Raw genomic sequence first — 13,098 nt, forward strand, 5'->3', positions numbered from 1 at the left:
TAGGGAAAAACAACTCAAACTATAGCTACACGATACTAGGTTCCACAGGAGTCATCACCAAGGAAAAGGATTTAAATGTCATCATGGATATTATATTAAATCTTCTGCTCAGTGTGCAGTGGCAGCCAAAAAGGCAAATAGAATGTTAGAAATTATAATGAAAAGAATAAAAAATAAAACAAAGAATATCATAATGCCTCTCTACTGTTCCATGATGAGACCACACCGAGTATTGTGTACTATTCAGGTCAGTACCAACCCATCCTCTAGGTGGACTAGGTGACTGCCTAGAGCAGCACAATTTAGGGGGCAGCATTGGCACTTGGTCCTCAGGTTCCCTCTCTTTCCTTCCCTCACTCCCTCCCTCCCTCCTCCCGGAGGTGTTCAGGCCTTACTTACCTCCCTTCCTCTTAGGCAGCTACACATAAGAACATAAGTGTTGTCATACTGGGACAGACCCAGTGGCGTACCAAGGGGGGGGGGGGCAGTGGGGGCGGTCCACCCTGGGTGCACGCCGCTGGGGGGGTGCCGCGCGCCTGTCGGCTCCGCTCGTTCCCTGCTCCCTCTGCCCCAGAAAAGGTTACTTCCTGTTCTGGGGCAGAGGGAGCAGGGTATGAGCGAAGTCGACAGACGCACAGCACCCCCCCCCCCCCCCCAGCAGGTAAAAATGCGCCCGGGGGGGGTCCTTTCACCGGGGGGGGGAGGTGTCTGTCCTTTCGCCGGGGTGGGGGGGTCGCACTGCACCCGGGGGGGGGGCGCATCGGCGATCCGCCCGGGTGTCAGCCACCCTAGGAGCGCCACTGGACAGACCAAAGGGCCATCAAGTCCAGGATCCTGTTTCCAACAGTGGTCAATCCAGGTCACAAGTACCTGGCAAGATCCCAAAAGAGTAAAACTGATTTTTATGCTGTCAGCAGCTAGAGAAAATACATGATAGGAGGAACTGACAGCACAGGAAGGTGTCTGGCGCTCTGTTGAAGCTCACCTGCAAAAATGACCAGCAGTGCAAATTGGAGTTAGGGCAGCATCCCCTCATATTTACTCACAAGTAGCAACAGCTAAAAAAGTTTCAGTTTGGAGCCAGTTAGTGCTTGGAAATTGGGGAGCAGAGTGTGTGGTGAGAATGACAGACCTGACAACAAGCTTGGTCCAGGAGGACAGCACAGAGATGCAGCAAGAGCATGGTGGGAAGGTAGTGCTGACTAAGATGGACATACAGATCTGGGTGGCAAAGTTGAAAGAAGATATGAGAACACTGCAAGAAGGGCTATAGTCCATGAAAGAAGAAGTGAGCAAGTAGATTCAGGAAATAGGCCAGAGACTTGAACAGATAGAGGAAAATGTGGAGAGGCATTCAGGAAAACTGGCCAGTGTTAACCCTTAGGCAGAAAGGCTGGAGGAGGAGCAGAAATATACGTATATCCCAAGGGGTAGCAAGACCTTCCCAAGAGGTACTTGGTATGTGGCTGCTGGCAAAAAAAATTTTTTTTTAAGAAGAACTGAATCACTCCCTCTTGGTCTTCCCCCCCCCCCCCCTTCCACAGTTTTTCAGGCACAGTGGATGAGCCAGAGCAGGCACAGAAGCTACAAGAGGCAAGTGCAGAGAGCTTTCTTAGTGCTCCATGCTCAGAGCTCTGTTCAACGTGCTTCTGTAGATCTGGTGAAGTGTAGCCTGAAAGCTGCACTTTTTTTCTCTGCCAAGTCAAGTTCCATGCCCCGGCCCCCACTGCAGGAAATCTTTCTCGAGCTCTGAACCAGCCTCCCCACCACCGAAAAGCTGCATCCATCTCTAGCTCTAAATCGGCCTCCCCACCACCGAAAAGCTGCATCCATCTCTGGGCTCTCCCTAACTGTGGCTGTGCAATTGGGCCTATCACTGCCCAATAAAGCTCCATGCCGTCCCCCCTCTAGAAAGTGCTCTCTCTCTCTTTCTCTCTCTCTGGGAACTCCCTAACTACGGCTGTGCGGGCCTGCCACTGCCTGAATGCAGCTCCATACCCTCCCCCCCAACATTGCAGGAAAGTCATCTTCATCTGACCTTTTCAAGATTGCAGCACTGGTCCGCACCCCCCTCCCCACGGGAAAGCCATCTTCTTCTGGCCTCTCCCAAATTTCAGCCTGCCTTTGCCTGTGCCAGCCCCCTCCCACAACTAAAAAGCAGGGGTATAACCACAGGTGGGCCTGGGCTCACCCACTTTAGGCTCAGGTCCACCGAGCAGTTCTGCACCCTTGCAAGTGCCAGCATAGGGGGAGAAAGCTCGGCTCCAGAAGCTACCGCAGTCCTGCATCTCCTCCCCTCTCTTCCTTCCTTCACAAGCATTTGTGTTAATGGGTTTGCAGGCAGTGGTAGTGATTCCCACATGCTACCCATGGCTAACCCAGAAGGGTTCCCTCTGCTGCTTACCACCCCCACTCAATGCCACTTTCTGTTTTGTTTTTTTTGCCTGGGCGAAATACAGCAGAGGGGAGGCTTCCAGGTTAGCCATGGGCAGCGTGCACCCTTTGACACAAACATTTGTGAAAATAGATTGGGGGTGGAGGAGAGATTCACAGGGGCAGAAAAATGCATGTGGTGGAGGAGAGGAAAGGAAAGAGGTGTTGAAGAGAAATGTGTGGGGGTGGAGGGGAGGAAAGGAAAGAGGTGATGTACATGGGAGAGGGAAGAGAGTGTTAATTGCTGGTTATGGAGGGAGGGAGAGATGCTGCATGGAGTGTGGAGGAAGACAGAGGGAGAATTGCTGGACACTCTCAAAGACTAGCATAGGTTAACAAATTATTTCCTGATTATGTGTTTCACAAACAAAAATGCTTTCAACTCTCTCTTAAAAAGATCATAATCACTGATATGCCTTAATTTGAGTGGAAAGGAACTCCGTAGGCTAGCTACCTGGTATGCAAAAAGATGGGTAAACAATTTCTTTGACACAATCCCTCGGGGGGCTAGGAAAGGAGAACAGAGAGAGATTTCAAACATTTTGAAATTGTCGTAATTTTAAAAAACAAACAAAAGTAATCATATATTCGGGTATCAAGCCATATATAATCTTAAATTTCATACAACCCAATTTAAACAACACCCTAGCTTCAACCGAAAGCCAATGCATCTTAATAAAAATTGGTGTAATTCAATCCGATTTTTTAAGAGAAATGGTTATTCATACAGCTGTATTTTGAATAGTTTGAATCCTTCTTAATAAATGCTTTGATAAACCCATACACATGATATTACAATAGTCAAGTTTGCTAAGGACTAGACATTGAGTCACCAGTGTAAACAGATCTTCAGAAAGATATTTCTGGATACTTCTTGGTGTCCTCATAACATAGAAGGAAATCCTCGCTAATGAATTGATTTGAGATTCCATAGATAGTTTATCATCTAGTATAATTCCCAGAATCTTAGTGGAGCAATTAAATGTATATAATTCTCCATCAAGAATAAAGTTTGAATCCACAATTTGATTTTGTTTTGCTCCCAGCCTCCCACTAAAACAAAGTTAGTTTTTTGTCTTGCCACAATTGAAAAACGAGAAATGTTATCATGTATATCTTTTAAATCACTTAAAACCGGAAGAATTATAGTGATATCTGCATATATAAAACTAATATAACCTTCCTTTTCTAAATTTTTACCCAAAGAGGATATAAGTACATTGAACAAAACTGGAGACAAGGGAGAGCCCTGAGGCACTACAAATGGTAAAGACCAGCTTTCAGATAGAACTCCCTGCATTCTAACTCGATATTTATTTATTTATTTATTGCATTTGTATCCCACATTTTCCCACCTCTTTGCAGGCTCAATGTGGCTTACAATACATCATGGATAGTGGAAACATATTAGAGAATAGACATTTAGTATTACAGAAGTATCTTGGGTAACATGATAATGATAAAGCATGAGAGTAGTATAACAATTTTATTTAAAAATACAAATACATAAAAGAATTAAAAAATGAAAAAGACGACACTTGTTTATAAAAAAATTAAAACACTTTATTAATTAAAGGATAGCAGGGAGAAAGGGACTCGACACAGCTGTGTTTCGGCCGTGCAGGCCTGCGTCAGGAGTCTTCCCACCGTGTGTTGATTTTTAATTCTATCCAATTATAAAGAAAATATGTGTGTCTCTTTTTAAAGCTGTAGCGCTAAATGATCCTTGTAACAAAGTGAGGCAAAAAGCATCAGAGTAACGTCTCGTCTCTGTGAAATCAAACAGAGCTAGTATTTCCAGTGGGATTTAAAGTCTCCCGGTTTTACTTTTCCTGTTTTATCTTAGATTTTGATTGCATATTTACATAGTCATTTTTTATTAATATTTTTTTATGTGTAATGTACATGTATATATATGTGTTTTGTAGACTCCTGATGCAGGCCTAACGGCCGAAACACAACGTTTGTGTTGAGTCTTTTTTCATCAATAAACAACTGTTTTAAGAATCCATCCCTCCAGTCTTTGGTTTTCCGTGGTCAAACATCCCACTTTCTCCCACATCTGTGTACTCTCGTGGGGCATTTGAGTTCTCCCCTTTTTGCGGATTATCTGGATCTCAGAATCAATATCACTCCCCAACCACCACCATAAGTGGCCCCCATCCTGATGCAGTTTTCCACAACCTCCCTTCTCTAACAGCATACTCAACATAACATCACTCCTCCCTGACATCATGTGATACTCCTCTAACTCATCAATCCTCCCCAGTGGTATGCTGGAACCGGCTCGCACTGGCTCGCCAGAGTCGTTTGTTAGGTTTTTAAGAATTTTGGAAGCCAGTTGTTAAAGTATTTACTTTAACAACCGGCTCCCAAAATTTGGGCTTGAGTATCATCCTGGCATTGGCATCCCCTGTGGCTTAGGCATCTCGCCCCCCTGCACTCTCTCTTGGCAGGAACAGGCTGCTTCAGCCAATCCTGGGGCCTTCCTTCAGCCTTCGGGGGTGGGACTGGCTGAAGGAAGGCCCCTGAGATTGACTGAAGCAGCTTGTTCTTGCTGAAGTGAGCCAGCACTGCTTTAAAAAGATTAATCACAGCAGAAGAAGAGGCAAGGAGGTACGGGTGAGGTGCTCTAGCCATGTTGTGGTCCTTTATTGTCGGGAGAATGGGTGTAGTTTGGGGGGGCCAAGGGCGGGCATTACTTCCTCCAAATTCTGCTGATCTGGGTGCTTCCTTCTTCTTCCCCTTCCCCACCCCCAACATAATTCCTTTTTTGTTTTGCCTGTTCTGGCATGAGGCCAAAAGTGGCAGCCTCTCCTATACTCCCTCCCCCAGGGCCTAATGTCCCTAAAAATTGACCTGGGGCCACAAGACCCCTTACCCCCCATTCCCTTACCCAATCCCCAGCTTACTGGGGTCCATGATGTCAAGTGGAGCAAGAGAGATGCCCACTTGCTCTCACCTCATAACTACTGAGTCTCCATTTTGCTGCTGAGACCTTTAGCAATGATGTTTTTAGGGAGGGATGATATTGTGTTGGGAGAGTCTAGTTATGTCAGGGAGAGGGGTTGGCTTTGCTATTGGGTGTGCTGTGGGTGGAGGAGGGTTTCGAAATCTGGCAATGGTGTGGGGATGTGATGAGGGGCTGGCATCACAGGGACCTACATGACATGAGACACACCCAGGGTTGGGATTTATAGCTACCTCTATAGCCGGTAGTATAGAGACATTTCCCAGAGCAGGTATAAATTCCAACATCCAGGTCTCCTCATACAGACATAGATTCCCTATGTGAAATAGGGAATGTATGTGTGTATTCTTGTCCGCCCAGACCACTCCCTCTCCCCACCCCCATGCCATCTAGCCATCTAGAGGTGCTCAGCTTCCCTATGTCTGAATGTCCCCTGTTCTGAAACAGCATTTAAATGGGCCTCTCCATACATGTAAATGCAACAATTTAAACATGGGGATGCATATAAAACAAAGGCCATCGTGTATAGGTTGGTATTTCAAATATCTGCATGTTATTTTCTGGAAAATTTTGCCTCCTGTATGGAAGGGAAAGCATTTGAATCAAGTCTATGGGTAAAAAGTAGCCAGGAAGTTTCAAAATTTCCCTTTAAAGGAATGGATAGCAGCACACTTTCATCAGCTCAAGAGAAAATGATTTAGGATTTTTTATCAAATGTGCTGTAAATCAGGATGTGGCAAACGTGAATTGCAAAATCAAAACAAAAGAACATCTGATGTCTTTCAGTACTTTTATTCCTGGGGGAATTCTGCACAACTCTGCAGTACAGAATTTGCACAGAATTCTGCATTTATTGTGCAGAATTCTGCTCAGTGCCGGCATCGGGTCTCTTCCCCTCCTCTCCCACAGAGATCGTGCAGCAGAAGGAGGAGGAAGAGAACTGCTTCATATCGGATCACTTCCTCCTCCTCCTCTGCCGGCTTAAACCAGACTATTTATATGAATTATGGGGGTTCCACAGTTTGTTGCAGGAATTACCACTATTGTCAGCAGAATCTGTGGTACTTCAGGAGTCAAACAGCACACACAAGAATGAGGGAGAAATCTTCTTTATTTGCCAGCAAACAAAGTAGGACATCAGCACTAACTCTCTTCTTCTCTTTCTCAGCTCTCTGGATCTTGTGGCTTCTGTCTGTCCTCTTCAGCTCTCTTCTCTTCTTCTCAGCTCCTTCTTCTGACGTAAGCTGCTTCTGCTCCCAGTTATATACAGTTCTAACCCCCTCCTAGCCCCCCTTACTTTCCAGATGGTAAAGAATAGATTGATTACCTTGTCTGAACCAATCATCTCTATACATATATTCAAAATATCAGTTACATAGGTTTGATATTTTCTAAACTGACCTGTGACCTGGGGCCTCTCACGCTAGACAATATGGCACCAGAACTCTTGCATTTTATTATTATTCACATAATCAGTTTCCCAATCAACTTCATACTAACTTAGGTTCATTGAGGGGCTAAGGGGCCAGTCTTGCTTAATGGCATACAGTCCTACATTTTGCTATAATCCATCAAGGAAGTAAGTTGACTTTTTCTGACCTCTTTCACCTATTAGCTTCATACATTGAACTAGCTAGGACTGTGGATAATTCAAACCAGATGATGACCTTTTCAACTGCAGTCTTACTTGAAAAGTCACACTGAGTTGAACAGATATTCTACATAGAAACAAAACTTATTAATTACACAGAATAAAACATATTCTAAAATAAGCAGAAATCAGAATTTCTTATAAGACATATTCTAAATACTTATAATGGTATCTATAATATCTAGAATATCTATATCTAACCTGTTTCCTTCTAACTAGCATTTTAAACTAATCCTTTTAAAACTACAATATGCCTGCAACATGCCTTGTTCATAATGGTATACATATGTGGTAAAATAATATCTATGAACTAGCCTTAACCATCCATCACTCACAAGGGGTCAAAGAAGTTTCTCTCTCTGACCTTTCTAAGCCAAACGTTAAACTTCTAAATAATCTAAACCATATGGCATTCCTCCATCACTTGCAAGACTAAAACGTTAAATACCATATTATTTCTATGCCCACGCTGTCTCATTCCCCCCTTTGAGACTAAAATCAGCTTATGCAGAGATAAGTCTCACAACTCAAACTCTGGAGATTATAATGATCCTAACTAGGAATAGGCTTGTGAATCATCATTACCCTACTTGTTAAGGTCCGACGGCATACTGCCGAAGCACATGAGGCCAGGAAACAAAACAACAATCCTGCTAAAACTAAAACTATTAGGGAAATGAACAAGGGACGTATCCATGAGGTCAATGACCACCACCAGGAGGTAAGGTCTACTCCTCCTCGGTAATCCTCCACATTAAGGCTAGCCAACTGTAGGACTTTATCCATGGCATGCCTAACTACATGCGTCCTATTTATGACAATAGTACAGCACTCTGAAGAATTTAGCACTGTGCAGAGGCCACCCTGGGCTGCAAAGAGGTAGTCAAGACCCATACGGTTATACCGAGAAACTATACTTAATTCATTAATTTGATCCTGCAATGCATTGACTACCACGTTCAGCTCATGAACTAAAACATGGAGTAGGGACTGAAGTCTCCGGGTAGCCATGCCTAGTTCAGTAATACCCGCTACCGGGCCCCCAATTGGAATCCAGGCCGTAGCAGAAAGGGCTACAAGTCTCTTTTTAGTCAGAGGATAAGTAGAGTTGATATACTGGAGGGCTAATTCAATCGCCTCATCCTCTGTGGCAACGGAAGAGGGTAAGGACAAGGCCTCTCGCTTAGAGCGGTGCGGGGATGGTGGCTTGAGGAGAGGAATAACTTTAGGAAAATAATTCAAGGTTACCAATACACAAAACTCATACGTGGGGGGAAGAATCATGTGGAGGACATTATCACAGAGCCAGTAATGACCAAGGAGAGGGTGAGGAAAGTTCCCAATAAATGTTGGCACAGGATGGACAAGGTGCTTAGGATGCCCATAATGCGAGCCCCTATCCCAGGGGAAACGAAGATGAAATGGAGACTTTGCACACCATAGGTGCCAATCCCCAATTGTGACAAGCTGCTCATTTGTTATAAACCTTTCATACCCCGGGGACTTATGAAAGTAGAAAATAAGCCGGGACACTATAGTCTTCTCAGTAGTACGGTTAGGAGCCAGATAATCACCTGGGTCATAATCTACAGGTACGGTAGTAGGGCACATAGGAGTACCTGGAGAGACTACCCACACAGATTCCCCCTTCTCTGGGAGAACATTAGTATAGTTACAGGAAATGGGAAGAACAGTTGAGATGTTTCTTGTTAAACAAAACACTCCAGAAGCTGGATAGGGAGACGTAAAGACTGGCCTTAGAGAAGATTCAGAGGGGGAGGTAGCATTATAAAAGGACCACCAAGTATAATCCTGGCTCCAAGGGCCTGAACTCGAAAAGTAGGGAGGTATAAGAGCTGTAAGCGGCACAGGGACAGGAACAGCTGGGACATCTGTAGTATAAGGAGAAAATCGGGAACACACAATACAAGGGGAAGTAATCTTTGCCTGGCTAATTAGTTCCTGGACAGAGTGTAACCAAAGGTTGGAGCGAGTTGGGGTATTAGGAAAAAGGAGGCAAGGAGTAGAAAACAACAAAAGCACCCAAACTACTAACATTTTCTTTTTCCTAATCTAAAACAAATACAGCAAACTAATTAAGCAATAATATTCCAACAGTCTGTGCTAATCACAGATTACTCTCATATAATGTTCTCAGTCTTTGAGTTCTTATACCAGTTGGGATAGACCCTCAACTGACAAGGATCAAGCTCTCAAATTCCAAGAAAGCCAGAATCAGGCAAGAAAAAGTCTCAGTATGAAGCCGAAGTTCAGCAGCTCCTGCAGTATGCAGTTGACCCTTCTTTTCAGCTAGTAGATTCTTTGGTTCGGGTCAAGCGCAACTTCAATGGCTCCGCTGGATCACTTTCTGCTCTCCACTGTTTAGGCTCTGTCTGATCCGTACTGGGCTCAGTCTGGTCAGCAGACTTGATTCGAGACCAATGGACCCATGGAGTTATCCCTGCGACCTTCACAGCTGTAGGGGTAGAAAGCAAAACAGTAAAAGGTCCTTTCCATCAGGGCCCCAAAGGCTGGAGCCTCCAGTCTTTCACTCAAACTCTATCCCCTGGCAGGAAGGAATGTACCTGAGCCTGGAAGGGGACAGGGTTTATTTCTCTCACATACGACTGAAGCTCAGAAATTATCCTGCCCAAGAGGGCTACCTGCTCCTGCACCTGGGCAGACCCTAAAGTCCCTATGTCTCCCTTAATTCCCTGCAAAATGGCTGGGGGCTTCCCATACACAATTTCAAAGGGAGAGAGGGCTGTTCCTTTAGTTGGGGTGCATCGGAGGCGGAAGAGGGCTAGTGGCAGTGCCTGTGGCCATTTCAGTTGGGTTTCCTGACAAATCTTTGCTAGGCTATTTTTCAAGGTTCTGTTTGCCCGCTCAACCTGCCCTGAACTCTGGGGACGGTAGGCACAATGCAATTTCCAGGTAATGCGCAATGCGCGGGACAGGGCCTGAAGTGTGGCTTCAACAAAGGCGGGACCATTATCTGAACCTATGGCAAGGGGCAGTCCATACCTGGGGATGACATCCCTAAGGAGGGCTCGAGCTACTTCTGTGGCTTTCTCAGTGACTGTAGGGTATGCTTCCACCCACCCAGAAAAAGTACAGACCATGACCAAGAGGTATCGGAGCCTACCGCTCCTGGGCATTTCTGTGAAGTCTATAACTAGGGACTCAAAGGGTGTTAGTCCTCTGGACTGAACTCCTGGTGGAATACGGGGTCCCTGACGAGCATTATTCTGGGCACAGAGAGTACATCGGGCAGAGGCAGTGGCAACCAGACTATCCAATCCTTCCAAGACCACTACTCGACTGAGTAGGCGGGCTAGTGCTGTTTTCCCTAAGTGTGACAGGTCATGAGCTTGAGACACTACAGGCCAAGCTAGGTGGCGTGGCACCAGAACTCTGGTATCAGGGAGATGTAACCAGCCATCAGGTCTCCTTACTGCACCTTCTTCTTGAGCCCATTTCTCTTCCATTTGGGTGTACATAGGCGTCCATTCTTGCAGTCGAATTTGGAACAGGGGAGTCACAATACTTGCTGGGGGTCCTCGAGCAGCTTCCTTGGCCACCCGATCAGCATGGCGATTCCCTCGGGCCACTGGAGTATCTATCCTTTGGTGTCCCCGGCAGTGAATGACAGCTACCTTCTTAGGGGCCCAAACAGGCTCTAGCAACTGCAGTATTTCAGGTCCATACTTAACAGGTTGGCCTGCGGCATTTATGAGTCCCTTTTCCTTATACAAAGCTCCATGAGCATGTAGGGTTGTGAAGGCATACTTGGAATCAGTATAAATGTTGGTCACCAGTCCTGCTGCTAGCTCCAGAGCTCGTATGAGGGCCACAAGTTCTGCTTTCTGGGCTGAAGTTCCTTGGGGCAGGGCCCTTGCTTCTATCACCTTGTCCTCTGTCACCACAGCATAGCCTGCCAATCGCTTGGAGTTCTCCATGTAACTGCTTCCATCTGTGAAATAAATTACATCTGGATCCCTCCAAGAAACATCTTTGAGATCTGGTCGACTGGAGTACACTTCATCCATGGTTTGGATACAGTCATGATCCGGTGGTCCCTCAGATGCTGGCAAAAGAGTGGCGGGATTGAATGTAGCCACTGTTTCCAGGTGTATCCGTGGATTCTCACATAAGCTGGCTTGGTACTTAACCATGCGGCTATTTGTAAACCAGTGGTTGCCCTTGTACTCCATGAGGGTGAGAACTGCATGGGGGACTTTAACAACCAGTTCTTGCCCCAAGGTCAACTTATCAGCTTCCTGGACCAATAAGGCTGTTGCTGCAATGGCCCTCATGCAGGCTGGCCATCCTTTAGCCACTCCATCCAGCTGTTTAGACAGGTATGCAACAGGCCTCTGCCAGGATCCCATCATCTGGGTCAACACACCCAGAGCAACCCCCTGTCGCTCGTGGACATACAGTGAGAAAGGTTTCTCCACATCAGGAAGGCCTAACGCAGGGGCTTGGAGTAGGGCTTTCTTTATGGCAATGAAGGATTGTTGAGCAGTAGGTCCACATTCAAATGGTTCCTTTTCACCCCCCTTTGTGGCCTGGTAAAGGGGTTTCGCCATCAATGCAAAATTTGGAATCCAAATTCTGCAGAATCCGGCTGCTCCCAGAAATTCCCTAACTTCCCTTCTGGACTTGGGTTGGGGAATTGCAGCAACTGCTTGCTTCCTACTGACATCCAGTCTCCGACTTCCCTGGGAGATGCAGAAGCCCAGATACTTCACTTCTGACTGACAAAGTTGGGCCTTTGAGCGTGAGACCTTATAGCCTGCATCCAAGAGTAGCTCCAGCAATTCTCTGGTAGCCTCAAAACACTCTTCCTGGGTCACTGCTGCAATCAGGAGGTCATCTACATACTGGAGTAAAACTCGCCTGGAAGGCTCAGATTTAAAAGTCTTAAGGTCTTGTCCTAGGGCAGTCCCAAAAATAGTGGGGGAATTCTTGAACCCCTGTGGCAGGCGGGTCCATGTATACTGAAGCTTCCGTCCTGTTACTGGGTTTTCCCATTGAAAGGCAAAAAGCAGTTGACTGGCGGGGGCCACCCGAATACATAAGAAGGCATCTTTTAGGTCCAGTGTCGTGAAATGGGTAGCTCCAGAAGGTATCAATCCCAACAGGACATATGGATTAGGCACTACAGGGTGTAATGAAATAGTGGATTTGTTGACCACTCGTAAGTCTTGGACTGGCCGGTAGTCCTCAGTCCCTGGCTTCTGGACTGGCAACAGTGGCGTATTCCATGGAGACTGGCAAGGTCGAATAATTCCATGGGATAACAGACGATTCAGATGTGCTTGAATCCCTTCCAGAGCCTTTCGGGGAATTGGGTATTGACGAAGATGGATTGGCCGGGCACTTGGAAGTAAGTCTACATGAACAGGAGGAATATTTCGGGCCAACCCTGGGGGATTATCTTCTGCCCATACCCCATTGACCTGAAAGCTGTCTGCCAGGGGTAGGTCAACTTGGCCATGCGACTGATGCAGCCGCCATTCTTCTTCAAGGGGGCAGCAGAAACTCAATATGCCCTTAGGGCTGGATGTCGGGGGCCGAAAGGAGACTGAAGTCTGGCCATCAGAGTCAAAGGAAATTTGGGCCCTAAGCTTGGACAGCAGGTCCCGGCCTAACAAAGGGATTGGACAGTCTGGCATATACAGAAATTCATGAGTGACTGTGTGTGAGCCTAATTGGCATCTACGGGTCGTCAGGAAGGGCCTCCAGTTCTGCACCCCCGTAGCTCCCACCACTCGGACTGTTTTTCCAGACACAGGCGCTAATCGCTCCGTCACAACAGAATGTTCAGCTCCTGTATCAATCATGAATGGAATTGAGCGGCTCCCTATAGTTAACTTGACCATGGGTTCCTGGGAGCCCAGTTTGTAGGAACCCGGTCTGTCCTATTCATCCCATTCTGCCATCTCGGCTATCCCAATGATGTCAGATTCAGGAGGCTCATACCTTCCCTCTCGAACTCGGCCTCGGCTTCCTCAATCTCCTGGTCCCCTTCTCAGTC

At 46.4% G+C, this 13,098-nt stretch overlaps 1 protein-coding gene across 1 annotated transcript in view; it reads right to left on the reverse strand.

Annotated features, from left to right (window-relative positions):
- Nucleotides 1–13,098, reverse strand: part of LOC115462644 — a 248,980-nt gene that overhangs the window by 203,484 nt on the left and 32,398 nt on the right. The window lies entirely within an intron of this gene.

Source organism: Microcaecilia unicolor, chromosome 2 (assembly GCF_901765095.1).
Source record: "Microcaecilia unicolor chromosome 2, aMicUni1.1, whole genome shotgun sequence".
Taxonomy (NCBI): domain Eukaryota; kingdom Metazoa; phylum Chordata; class Amphibia; order Gymnophiona; family Siphonopidae; genus Microcaecilia; species Microcaecilia unicolor.